Raw genomic sequence first — 14555 nt, 5'->3', positions numbered from 1 at the left:
GTACAGGCAAAGGCATATATAAACCATGAGGATTGAGGCGTGACTTAGCTTTTTGACATGTAGTGCAGCGAGCAATAAAACGCTCAACATCCCGTCTCATCTTTGGCCAAAAGAAATGTGTAGCAAGTACGTCCTCCGTCTTCTTCACGCCAAAGTGTCCCATTAATCCTCCTCCATTGATAGAGGCAAAGGTGTCCCGTCTTTCGATGAGATGGTGGATTTCGCTTTGGTGGAAGTCGACTTTGACGATCCGACTACGAACGTGCGAGGACGTCGCGCCTTAGCAATCGCTAAACCAACTCCGAGAGGTTATTGACCACGCCGGAGCACGATCAACCTGACCACGAGGGTCTGTTTCCTGCGAGCAAACGAAGAACAAGCAAGAAACTAAGATTGCAATCTGGATATTGCGAATATAAGATGAAAGCTTTATTGATCAAGGTGGGGTTCTGTGACGCCTTTGTCTGGTCGTTGAACACAAACGAAGTACGCGAAGTTGCAGCTATGGCGAACTTTTAATCTAAACAAAACCTAAAGTCTAAACGATGCCCTAAGGGCTGTATATATGGAGGAAGAGGGGGGGGGGATTTCGTGGCCCTTGGTGGAGGGGTCCGAAATCAACCCTATCTCTTGTTTCCCCACACATACGGACTCTAAAAATAGCCTATACTTATGTATTTCGAAATTACATGGGCCTGGCCCAATAATAAGGTGACGCAGCACCTAAAATAGCCTCGGGACGAAATTTATGAAGTGGCATCTTGTATATTTCGTCCAAGGCTTCATGCACCCATTATGGTGGCTTCAAAGTCCTGAAATCATCACTTGTAACTCCGTTCTTGTTTCCCTTGCGCATGCCATCATCTCCATGCTTGTTCTTGCTCCAATGTTCATCCTTCTCCAAGCTAGGCCCTTCATTTGTAAGCAAAACAAATGTATCCAATTTAGGCAGCATCATATTCTCATGAACATTAGAATCATTACCAAGAAACGAAAGTACCTGGTAATTTAGTTGGCGTGCACGAGCTGTTTTGAAGAATAATAAGAAAATGTGGGAGGAATGCTTGCCTCATATTGAATTTGCTTATAATCGTTCATTGCATTCTACTACTAAGATGTGCCCTTTTGAAGTTGTGTATGGTTTCCTACCTCGTGCACCTATTGATTTGTTGCCTCTTCCATCTTCGGAGAAGGTTAATTTTGATGCTAAACAACGTGCTGAATTGATTTTAAAAATGCATGAGTTAACTAAGGAAAACATTGAGCGCATGAATGCTAAATATAAACTTGCTGGAGATAAGGGTAGAAAACATGTTGTGTTTGCACCTGGAGATCTTGTTTGGTTACATTTGCGTAAGGATAGATTTCCTGATTTGCGCAAATCAAAGTTAATGCCACGTGCTGATGGTCCCTTTAAGGTGTTAGAGAAAATAAATGATAATGCATATAAACTTGAACTGCCTGCAGATTTTGGGGTTAGTCCCACTTTTAACATTGCAGATTTGAAGCCTTATTTGGGTGAGGAAGATGAACTTCCGTCGAGGACGACTTCATTTCAAGAAGGGGAGGATGATGAGGACATCAATACAATTGTTACACCCACAGCCCCTGCTGCTATACATACTGGACCAATTACTAGAGCTCGTGCACGCCAACTAAATTACCAGGTACTTTCGTTTCTTGGTAATGATTCTAATGTTTATGAGAATATGATGCTGCCTAAATTGGATACATTTGTTTTGCTTACAAATGAAGGGCCTAGCTTGGAGAAGGATGAACATTGGGGCAAGAACAAGCATGGAGATGATGGCATGCGCAAGGGAAACAAGAACGGAGTTACAAGTGATGATTTCAGGACTTTGAAGCCACCATAATGGGTGCATGAAGCCTTGGACGAAATATACAAGATGCCACTTCATAAATTTCGTCCCGAGGCTATTTTAGGTGCTGCGTCACCTTATTATTGGGCCAGGCCCATGTAATTTCGAAATACATAAGTATAGGCTATTTTTAGAGTCCGTATGTGTGGGGAAACAAGAGATATGGTTGATTTCGGACCCCTCCACCAAGGGCCACGAAATTCCCCCCCACTTCCTCCATATATACAGCCCTTAGGGCATCGTTTAGACTTTGGGTTTTGTTTAGATTAAAAGTTCGCCATAGCTGCAACTTCGCGTACTTCGTTTGTGTTCAACGACCAGACAAAGGCGTCACAGAACCCCACCTTGATTAATAAAGCTTTCATCTTATATTCGCAATATCCAGATTGCAATCTCAGTTTCTTGCTTGTTCTTCGTTTGCTCGCAGGAAACAGACCCTCGTGGTCAGGTTGATCGTGCTCCGGCGTGGTCAATAACCTCTCGGAGTTGGTTTAGCGATTGCTAAGGCGCGACGTCCTCGCATGTTCGTAGTCGGATCGTCAAAGTCGACTTCCACCAAAGCGAAATCCACCATCTCATCGAAAGACGGGACACCTTAGCCTCTATCAATCTTCCATGACATTGGCTCTTATCATTGCAATCTCCATATCCTTGTAGTATTCTTCAACGCTCTTGGTTCCTTGTTTGAGTTGTTGGAGTTTCTTGAAGAGGTCGCGGTTGTAGTAGGTAGGTACGAAGCATGCTCTCATGACATCCTTCATTTGCGCCCAAGTAGTGATGGGTGGTTAACCTCTTATCTCTTGGCACTCTATGATTTGTTCCCACCAAATGAGCACATAGTCTTTGAACTCAAGGGATGCCATTGTGATCTTCTTCTCTTCTTCATAATTGTGCAAACGGAAGATCTTGTCAACTTTCAATGCCCATGAAAGGTACTCTTCGGGATCGTTGCTTCCGTTGAACTTGGGCATGGTAAACTTGAGTTTGCCATAGCGTGCTCTTCATTGTGTTGGGGTCGGGGATGATGACGCCCACGTTGTTGATGATTGTTCAACTCGTGGTGGTCTTGGCACGGAGGGTTGTCAACCACGTGTTGCTCTTGTCGTGGGGGATCTTCATTGTCTTCATGATCTTGAGGAATTGGTTGTTCTTGGCGTGCTTGTGGAGGAGCTTCTCGAGCGCGAGGAGGAACTTGACGGTGCACGCGAGCCTGATAAATCCTCTCGCGGACTTCTTCGCGAAGTGCTTCGGCATGTTCACGAGCTTGTTGGCCTTGGTCGGCTACGGCTCGACTTGAATCGCGTAGAGGTCGTTGTGCCTCAAGTGCTTGAGTGTCACAGAGTTGTTGTTCTTGACGTTGTGCCACGGCATCTTGTGCATTTTGGTGTAGACGCGCGCGTTCTTCCTCTTCATGTTGGCGTTGTCGTTGCTGTTCTTGTGCTAGTGCAAAGGCTTCTTGGGTTTGACGTCGTTGGTGCTCTTGTGAGTCGGTGTCGCGTAGAGGATTGAGGTTTGCTTGATGCTCGTTGCGCGCGGTACGGCGAAGAGTGTTCGATGTCGGTGTACTTGAGCCGGAGAGGGTGAAGTCGTGATAGAGGCGGGGGTCCCGATCTTTCGATGAGATGATAACTATCGATTTGGTGAGGATGACTTTGACGATCCGACTACAAACGTGCACGACGTTGCGCCTTAGCAATCGCTAAACCAACTCCGAGAGGTTATTGACCACGCTGGAGCACAATCAACCTGACCACGAAGGTCTATTCCTGCAAGCAATCGAAGAACAAGCAAGAATATGATAAAAGCAATCTGAATATTGCGAGTATATATGAAGTATTGATAAAGGTGGGGATCCGTAAGCGGTCTTGGTCTGGTCGTTGGACACAAACGAAGTACACGAAGTTGCAATGGCTAACTTTTAACTAAACAAATCCCAAGGAAAAGCTACTAGATGGATCTACTTATATAGGAGCAAGGGGTGGAGGCCAAGGAGGTGGGAGGACGTCCCAAGGCAGCCTAAAACTAAATCTAGGTCGTACAAGGCCAATGGGCCCAAGTGGAGGTGATGTAACACCTTTGGACTTGTAGTTTGACTCGGATTCTGCTGCAGCATCAGATTGTTTCGTCCACAACTCAACTCTCCGGACGAATTTGAAGGTGATTCCAATTGGGTTCGAAAGTGCACGAAATCTAGTTTCCAACAAAAAAAGAATCACCCAATTCGGAGTCCGTATGAAAAACTTGTGTGCGTTTTGAGTCAGGTGTGTCTGTGCAGTCCGAATCTGAATCCAGAACGTGAGAGACTTGGACTCTATCTTCTCTTGGGCCAAAAGTGACGTGAGAGAACTTTTTAGACAGAAAATAAACATCTCTTTCTTCCTTATCTTCATATGTGGATTGTACAAATGTCCCATACACCTGCAATTAGACAAAACACAAAAGTGTGTGAAGTAATTTTTGTTCTGGATAACATAAATAGATTATTGAATAGTTTGCACTAGAAATCACCTGACAAATATGCATATATGCAATATTTTTGGTCATATCCAAGGTAGTCATGTCCTCATCATCCTCCCCTTCTTGAAAATAAAGCCGTCCTCGGCGTTGCTTAATCTGAAATGTGGCTAACAAAAGAGACAAGGTGTACATGTTGTATATGTATATGTCATCCATTTTTACTTCCCTTGATTTTTGCATATATGACACATGAATAGATAAGTAACTTGCATAGTTCATAAAATCTAAAGCCAAAAAATTAGCACAAGAAGTAGAAGGCATGAAAATATTGCAACTCAGTTTGCACATATAAGTGAAGCTCTTATTCATTTCAAAAGATTGATAATGTTCATCATTAAACCATCCCAACATTGGTGAATAAACCTTACTTGCATCAAATTTACATGCTACAACATGCTTAAATAAGCAAACATGCAATAAGTCATTCAACACATAATCATCACCAAGATTAGAGGTCATATCAAAATGATTAAACATTGGTTCTTTTGCATCAATAGTTAATTCAATGGATGCACTCAAAATTGTTGGTATTTCAGTTGTTTGATCACATGGCAAAGTCAAATTATCAACGTAGTCCTCTAAAATAGGTGGTGTGATCAAAGTAGTGGGTAGCTCATCAGATGGTGCATTCAAATTGACAAGGCATTCATCATTCTCATGTAGAGATGGAAGATCAGTACCTTTGTCATTACCTCTTATGATCAACTCAGATGATGTAGCCACTCTCGGGGGCGATGTGTCACATGGTGGAGGTGATGTAGTCCTGACAACAACGGATGTGGTTGTCATAGTATGCCTAGTAGTTGAAGGAACAATGATATCAACTTTTGGAATGTGCACCGTGCGCTTGTTCTCCTCGTGGCCAACACGTCGTTTTATTTCCTGTTCAGCTTTGCAAGCAAGATGAAACAAATGGTCCATAGGATAACACTCTTCATGAATTAGTATCTCTTGAATATCACGGTTTAATCCTCCCCAAAATCTATCCATAAAATCATCTTCACTTTCTTCTAAAGAGGAATGCAACAAGGTAGTTTGTAAATCATCATAATATTTTGTTACAGTTTCACTACCTTGTTTTAAGTGTTGCAACTTCTTAATCATGTCACGAGTATAATAAGCAGGGACGAAAGTATGTCGCATGGCAAGTTTCAAATCATCCCAAGTAGTAGGTATATAATCAGGGTGTAACCGACAATATTCACTCCACCAAACCAAAGCATAACCAGTGAAAGAACCAACCGCAACCTTAACCTTTTTATGTTCATCGAAATTATGGGAAGCAAATATATTTTTTATGTCGAACTCCCATTCAATATATAAAGCAGGTTTAAAACGGCCATTAAATGGTGGTATAGATACATTAACCTGATCATGTGATGAGGACATCAATACAATTGTTACACCCACAGCCCCTGCTGCTATACATACTGGACCAATTACTAGAGCTCGTGCACGCCAACTAAATTACCAGGTACTTTCGTTTCTTGGTAATGATTCTAATGTTCATGAGAATATGATGCTGCCTAAATTGGATACATTTGTTTTGCTTACAAATGAAGGGCCTAGCTTGGAGAAGGATGAACATTGGAGCAAGAACAAGCATGGAGATGATGGCATGCGCAAGGGGAACAAGAACGGAGTTACAAGTGATGATTTCAGGACTTTGAAGCCACCATAATGGGTGCATGAAGCCTTGGACGAAATATATAAGATGCCACTTCATAAATTTCGTCCCGAGGCTATTTTAGGTGCTGCGTCACCTTATTATTGGGCCAGGCCCATGTAATTTCGAAATACATAAGTATAGGCTATTTTTAGAGTCCGTATGTGTGGGGAAAAAAGAGATAGGGTTGATTTCGGACTCCTCCACCAAGGGCCACGAAATTCCCCCCTCTTCCTCCATATATACAGCCCTTAGGGCATCGTTTAGACTTTGGGTTTTGTTTAGATTAAAAGTTCGCCATAGCTGCAACTTCGCGTACTTCGTTTGTGTTCAACGACCAGACAAAGGCGTCACAGAACCCCACCTTGATCAATAAAGCTTTCATCTTATATTCGCAATATCCAGATTGCAATCTTAGTTTCTTGCTTGTTCTTCGTTTGCTCGCAGGAAACAGACCCTCGTGGTCAGGTTGATCGTGCTCCGGCGTGGTCAATAACCTCTCGGAGTTGGTTTAGCGATTGCTAAGGCGCGACGTCCTCGCACGTTCGTAGTCGGATCGTCAAAGTCGACTTCCACCAAAGCGAAATCCACCATCTCATCGAAAGACGGGACACCTTTGCCTCTATCAATAACACTCTTCATGAATTAGTATCTCTTGAATATCACGGTTTAATCCTCCCCAAAATCTATCCATAAAATCATCTTCACTTTCTTCTAAAGAGGAATGCAACAAGGTAGTTTGTAAATCATCATAATATTTTGTTACAGTTTCACTACCTTGTTTTAAGTGTTGCAACTTCTTAATCATGTCACGAGTATAATAAGCAGGGACGAAAGTATGTCGCATGGCAAGTTTCAAATCATCCCAAGTAGTAGGTATATAATCAGGGTGTAACCGACAATATTCACTCCACCAAACCAAAGCATAACCAGTGAAAGAACCAACCGCAACCTTAACCTTTTTATGTTCATCGAAATTATGGGAAGCAAATATATTTTTTTATGTCGAACTCCCATTCAATATATAAAGCAGGTTTAAAACGGCCATTAAATGGTGGTATAGATACATTAACCTGATCATGTGCATTTGGATGTTTGTGCACCTCTCGTGACGGTTGTGGTATTTGCAAAGGTGGTGGCACGTCTCCCGCGATCGACAAAGCCCATGAGTTGACTCTGGATCCTGTCATGATTAGTAGAACAAGAAACAAAAGCCAAAAATAATGTTCCTATAACTACTAGGATGTGGTGGTAAAACGCTCACAGTAAAGCAAATATCAATGTCTTACAAGTTCTTACCATGCAGCAGGCGGTGATCGGCAACCAGCGGTGTCAAGTAACTCCGAATATTGAGTAAAGCGATTGCCAGGGGAGCGTACGTATACACGGTGTAGAAATATGTGGAGCTAGGTTGGCTATATATGGTAGCAAAAGATTAGCAATAATCAATTCAAAGATGCAATGTTGAATAAACGCTCAACGACGGTACTGTGCTGGTCCTAGGCTAGACCGGACTAGAGACGCGAGCCTAGAACACTAATGAGGTCACGTCGTAGCACAACTAGCATCAATGAAGGATACTAAGTAGCTCTGGACAGCAAGATATAAGTGAAGATCACAACGGCAATAAAGATAATGAGGTGAAACAACAGCCAAGCAGGATATATCAACAACTTTGTCTCCAACTTTCCTCTGAAAAAGTTTGTGCCGATTTTTTTGTTTTTTTTTCTCTTTTTTTTCCTCACACTTTTTTTTTCTTTCTCTCCTTTTTTTTCTCTGACTTTTTTTTCTCCTTTTTTTTCTCCTTTTTTTTCTCTCGTTTTTTTTCTCTTTTTTACTCCCTCTTTCCAAAACAAACTAGAGAAGATGCAGATTGGATCAAGTGAAGATGTGAACGATCTCAACTATTATTATGACAATGAATGGTGGGTAGCACTTGGTGGAAATAGATGGATGGGTGGTGGACAGCGGAAGAGATAATGATGCAGCGGTGGCGTGACTAATGTGAACAGAACTCGAAACTCTAAACGAACTAGACACTAAGACCAGCAACTCGACACGACGATGCAACCGATAATTCAACTATGCAAGCAATGAAAAGAAAATTGCAAAGGCTCAGACTGGCTTGGACCAAGGATGAATAGATCTAACTCTTTTTTGTGGCTTTTTCTTGGACAATAGGTAAGAAAATAAATCTAATCTAGGAAAACTGGAAATTCTCACCGAGCAACCTGAAAACTGATACCACTTGATAGAGGCGGGGGTCCCGATCTTTCGATGAGATGATAACTATCGATTTGGTGAGGATGACTTTGACGATCCGACTACAAACGTGCACGACGTTGCGCCTTAGCAATCGCTAAACCAACTCCGAGAGGTTATTGACCACGCTGGAGCACAATCAACCTGACCACGAAGGTCTATTCCTGCAAGCAATCGAAGAACAAACAAGAATATGATAAAAGCAATCTGAATATTGCGAGTATATATGAAGTATTGATAAAGGTGGGGATCCGTAAGCGGTCTTGGTCTGGTCGTTGGACACAAACGAAGTACACGAAGTTGCAATGGCTAACTTTTAACTAAACAAATCCCAAGGAAAAGCTACTAGATGGATCTACTTATATAGGAGCAAGGGGTGGAGGCCAAGGAGGTGGGAGGACGTCCCAAGGCAGCCTAAAACTAAATCTAGGTCGTACAAGGCCAATGGGCCCAAGTGGAGGTGATGTAACACCTTTGGACTTGTAGTTTGACTCAGATTCTGCTGCAGCATCAGATTGTTTCGTCCACAACTCAACTCTCCGGACGAATTTGAAGGTGATTCCAATTGGGTTCGAAAGTGCACGAAATCTAGTTTCCAACAAAAAAAGAATCACCCAATTCGGAGTCCGTATGAAAAACTTGTGTGCGTTTTGAGTCAGGTGTGTCTGTGCAGTCCGAATCTGAATCCAGAACGTGAGAGACTTAGACTTGGTCATATCCAAGGTAGTCATGTCCTCATCAAGTCGGAGTGGCGACTTGAACGGCTCCTTCTTGAAGTGGAAGAAGAGCGGTTGAGCAACAAAGCGCGAATCTCGTCCATCCTTGCGTCATTCTCTTGTTTGTGATCGTCGAGCTTGTGGTCGAAGTAGTCCCTTGTACGTTGCTCGGAGAGTCGCAAGTCGGTGGCCAGGTTGTCGATGCGGTCACTCATGGCTTGTTGTTCTTGATGCAAAGCACGTTGTGCACCAAAGAGGTGACTCTTGGTGACGAAGGAGTTCATGTCATCGTCTTGCTCCATGACGAGTGGGTTGGTAGAAGTACTTGGCCAATCCATCATTCCAAGACAAATGTGAGTGGTAGAAAGAGAAGAACGAATACCAATGTACCTTGACCGAAGTTGAAAGTGGATCGATGATCACTCCAATGTAGGACAAGGAAATAGCACGATTGGTACCAATTCTTGTCAGTTTCTCACACCTACACAAGTAAAAGCTTATGGTGGAGCTTGGTTAGGATGATGGCACAAAATTTGATGCAGTTTGTAAGTGAGCTTCAATAATGTTGGAAAGGATTCGCAACAAGTAGACCAAGCATATAAGGTACACGGAAACACACACTGATGAGGACATGACTACCTTGGATACGACCAAAAATATTGCATACATGCATATTTGTCAGGTGATTTCTAATGCAAACTATTCAATAGTCTATTTATGTTATCCAGAACAAAAATACTTCACACACTTTTGTGTTTTGTCTAATTGCAGGTGTATGGGACATTTGTACAATCCACATATGAAGATAAGGGAAAAGGAGATGTTTAGGTTGTGTTCAAAAAGTCCTCTCACGTCACTTTTGGGCCAAGAGAAGATAGAGTCCAAGTCTCTCACGTTCTGGATTCAGATTCGGACTGCACAGACATACCTGACTCAAAACGCCAACAACTTTTTCATACGGACTCCGAATTGGGTGATTCTTTTTCTGTTGGAAACTAGATTTCGTGCTCTTTCCATCCCAATTGAATTCACCTTCAAATTTGTTCGGAGCGTTGAGTTACGGACGAAACAATCTGACGTTGCAGCAGAATCCGAGTCAAACTACAAGCCCAAAGGTGTTGCATCACCTCCACTTGGGCCCATGAGCCTTGTACGACCTAGGGCTAGTTTTAGGATGCCTTGGGACGTCCTCCCACCTCCTTGGCCGACACCCCTTGCTCCTATATAAGTAGATTCATCTAGTAGCTTTTTCCTTGGGATTTGTTTAGTTAAAAGTTAGCCATTGCAACTTCGTGTACTTTGTTTGTGTCCAACGACCAGACCAGGACCGCTTACGGATCCCCACCATTATCAATACCTCATATATATTTGCAATATTCAGATTGCTTTATCATATTCTTGCTCGTTCTTCAATTGCTTGCAGGAATAGACCTTCGTGGTCAGGCTGACCGTGCTTCCGGCATCGTCAGTAACCTCAGGAGATTGGTTTAGCGATTGCTAAGGCGCAACGTCGTGCACGTTTGTAGTCGGATCGTCAAAGTCGTCTCCACCAAATCGATAGTTATCATCTCATCGAAAGATCGGGACCCTCGCCTCTATCAAGTGGTATCAGTTTTCAGGTTGCTCGGTGAGAATTTCCAGTTTTCCTAGATTAGATTTATTTTCTTACCTATTGTCCAAGAAAAATCCACAAAAAAGAGTTAGATCTATTCATCCTTTGTCCAAGCCAGTCTGAGCCTTTGCAATTTTCTTTTCATTGCTTGCATAGTTGAATTATCGGTTGCATCGCCGTGTCGAGTTGCTGGTCTTAGTGTCTAGTTTGTTTAGAGTTTCGAGTTTTGTTCACATTAGTCACGCCACCGCTGCATCATTATCTCTTCCGCTGTCCACCACCCATCCATCAATTTCCACCACGTGCTACCCACCATTCATTGTCATAATAATAGTTGAGATCATTCACATCTTCGCTTGATCCAATCTACATCTTATCTAGTTTGTTCTGAAAAAAGGGAGAAAAAAAGAGAGAAAAAAACAAGGGAAAAAAAGAGAAAAAAAGTCAGAGAAAAAAAGGAGAGAAAGAAAAAAAAAGTGTGAGGAAAAAAAAGAGAGAAGAAAAAAACAAAATTCGGATCTTTTTAGACTCAATCTCGTAGTTGAATTCGGATTGGAATCTGTTTTGTGCACTGTTCAGTAAAACAGGCATAACTTCCTCATACGAAGTCCGTTTTGCCTCCGCGAGTACTCAAATGAAATCTAGCGACGAGTCGCATCTAAATAGTTGAAGAAGCTAGTTCAATATTTGGCACCTCAAAATCGGCTTCTAAATAGGTCTTTTTGTCCTAGAAAGTTTATGAACACAGCTCATTCCAGTTTTTCAGGCCAGTTTTCGAATTTTTTGACTCCTCATATCAACTCGGAATTGAGAGATTCCTTTGGTGTTTGAAAGCTTGAGTCAATCCCATTCTTGAAAAAAAATTCAAAAAAATCGGCACAAACTTTTTCAGAGGAAAGTTGGAGACAAAGTTGTTGATATATCCTGCTTGGCTGTTGTTTCCCATCATTATCTTTACTGCCGTTGTGATCTTCACTTATATCTTGCTGTCCAGAGCTACTTAGTATCCTTCATTGATGCTAGTTGTGCTACGACGTGACCTCATTAGTGTTCTAGGCTCGCGTCTCTAGTTCGGTCTAGCCTAAGACCAGCACAGTACCGTCGTTGAGCGTTTATTCAACATTGCATCTCTGATAGAGGCGAGGGTCCCGATCTTTCGATGAGATGATGGATATCGCTTTGGTGGAAGTCGACTTTGACGATCCGACTACGAACGTGCGAGGACGTCGCGCCTTAGCAATCGCTAAACCAACTCCGAGAGGTTATTGACCACGCCGGAGCACGATCAACCTGACCACGAGGGTCTGTTTCCTGCGAGCAAACGAAGAACAAGCAAGAAACTAAGATTGCAATCTGGATATTGCGAATATAAGATGAAAGCTTTATTGATCAAGGTGGGGTTCTGTGACGCCTTTGTCTGGTCGTTGAACACAAACGAAGTACGCGAAGTTGCAGCTATGGCGAACTTTTAATCTAAACAAAACCCAAAGTCTAAACGATGCCCTAAGGGCTGTATATATGGAGGAAGAGGGGGGAATTTCGTGGCCCTTGGTGGAGGGGTCCGAAATCAACCCTATCTCTTGTTTCCCCACACATACGGACTCTAAAAATAGCCTATACATATGTATTTCGAAATTACATGGGTCTGGCCCAATAATAAGGTGACGCAGCACCTAAAATAGCCTCGGGACGAAATTTATGAAGTGGCATCTTGTATATTTCGTCCAAGGCTTCATGCACCCATGATGGTGGCTTCAAAGTCCTGAAATCATCACTTGTAACTCCGTTCTTGTTTCCCTTGCGCATGCCATCATCTCCATGCTTGTTCTTGCTCCAATGTTCATCCTTCTCCAAGCTAGGCCCTTCATTTGTAAGCAAAACAAATGTATCCAATTTAGGCAGCATCATATTCTCATGAACATTAGAATCATTACCAAGAAACGAAAGTACCTGGTAATTTAGTTGGCGTGCACGAGCTCTAGTAATTGGTCCAGTATGTATAGCAGCAGGGGCTGTGGGTGTAACAATTGTATTGATGTCCTCATCATCCTCCCCTTCTTGAAATGAAGTCGTCCTCGACGGAAGTTCATCTTCCTCACCCAAATAAGGCTTCAAATCTGCAATGTTAAAAGTGGGACTAACCCCAAAATCTGCAGGCAGCTTAAGTTTATATGCATTATCATTTATTTTCTCTAACACCTTAAAGGGACCATCAGCACGTGGCATTAGCTTTGATTTGCGCAAATCAGGAAATCTATCCTTACGCAAATGTAACCAAACAAGATCTCCAGGTGCAAACACAACATGTTTTCTACCCTTATCTCCAGCAAGCTTATATTTAGCATTCATACGCTCAATGTTTTCCTTAGTTAACTCATGCATTTTTAAAATCAATTCAGCATGTTGTTTAGCATCAAAATTAACCTTCTCCGAAGATGGAAGAGGCAACAAATCAATAGGTGCACGAGGTAGGAAACCATACACAACTTCAAAAGGGCACATCTTAGTAGTAGAATGCAATGAACGATTATAAGCAAATTCAATATGAGGCAAGCATTCCTCCCACATTTTCTTATTATTCTTCAAAACAGCCCTAAGCATAGTAGACAAGTTCTATTGACTACTTCAGTTTGTCCATCAGTTTGGGGGTGACAAGTAGTACTAAAAAGCAGTTTAGTCCCCAACTTAGCCCATAAACATCTCCAAAAGTGGCTAAGAAATTTAGTATCACGATCTGAAACAATAGTATTTGGCACACCATGCAAGCGAATAATTTCACGAAAGAACAAATCAGCAACATTAACAGCATCATCGCTTTTATGACATGGTATAAAGTGTGCCATTTTCGAGAATCTATCCACGACAACAAATATGCTATCCCTCCCCTTCTTTGTTCGAGGTAAACCTAAAACAAAGTCCATAGATATATCCTCCCAAGGAACACTAGGTACAGGCAAAGGCATATATAAACCATGAGGATTGAGGCGTGACTTAGCTTTTTGACATGTAGTGCAGCGAGCAATAAGACGCTCAACATCCCATCTCATCTTTGGCCAAAAGAAATGTGTAGCAAGTACGTCCTCCATCTTCTTCACGCCAAAGTGTCCCATTAATCCTCCTCCATGCGCCTCCTGCAACAACAAAAGACGAACGGAGCTAGCTGGAATGCATAGCTTATTAGCACGAAACACAAACCCATCGTTAACAACAAACTTGTTCCACATTCTTCCTTCTTTACAATTATGCATTACATCTTTAAAATCAGCATCATGCACATATTGATCTTTGATGGTCTCCAAACCAAATATTTTGAAGTCAAGTTGTGAAAGCATAGTATAGCGACGAGACAAAGCATCAGCAATAACATTTTCTTTTCCCTTCTTGTGTTTAATGACATAAGGGAAAGTCTCAATAAATTCAACCCATTTAGCATGTCTACGATTCAGTTTAGCTTGACTTTTAATATGTTTCAATGATTCATGATCAGAATGTATAACAAATTCTTTGGGCCATAAATAATGTTGCCATGTTTCTAAAGTCCGAACAAGAGCATATAATTCTTTATCATAAGTAGAATAATTCAGACTAGGCCCACTCAATTTTTCAGAAAAGTATGCAACAGGTTTGCCATCTTGTAATAACACACCTCCTAATCCAATTCCACTAGCATCACATTCAAGCTCAAAAGTCTTATTAAAATCAGGAAGTTGGAGTAAAGGAGCATGTGTCAACTTATCTTTCAATACCGTGAAGGCTTCTTCCTGTACGGTACCCCAAAGAAAAGGCACATCTTTCTTTGTAAGCTCATTGAGAGGTGCAGCAATGGTGCTGAAATCTCTCACAAAACGCCTATAGAATCCAGCGAGGCCAAGAAAACTCCTCACTTGTGTGACCGCTTTGGG

Source organism: Triticum dicoccoides, chromosome 1A (genome assembly GCF_002162155.2).
Source record: "Triticum dicoccoides isolate Atlit2015 ecotype Zavitan chromosome 1A, WEW_v2.0, whole genome shotgun sequence".
NCBI lineage: Eukaryota > Viridiplantae > Streptophyta > Magnoliopsida > Poales > Poaceae > Triticum > Triticum dicoccoides.
Note: the sequence above shows the minus strand (reverse complement) of the source record.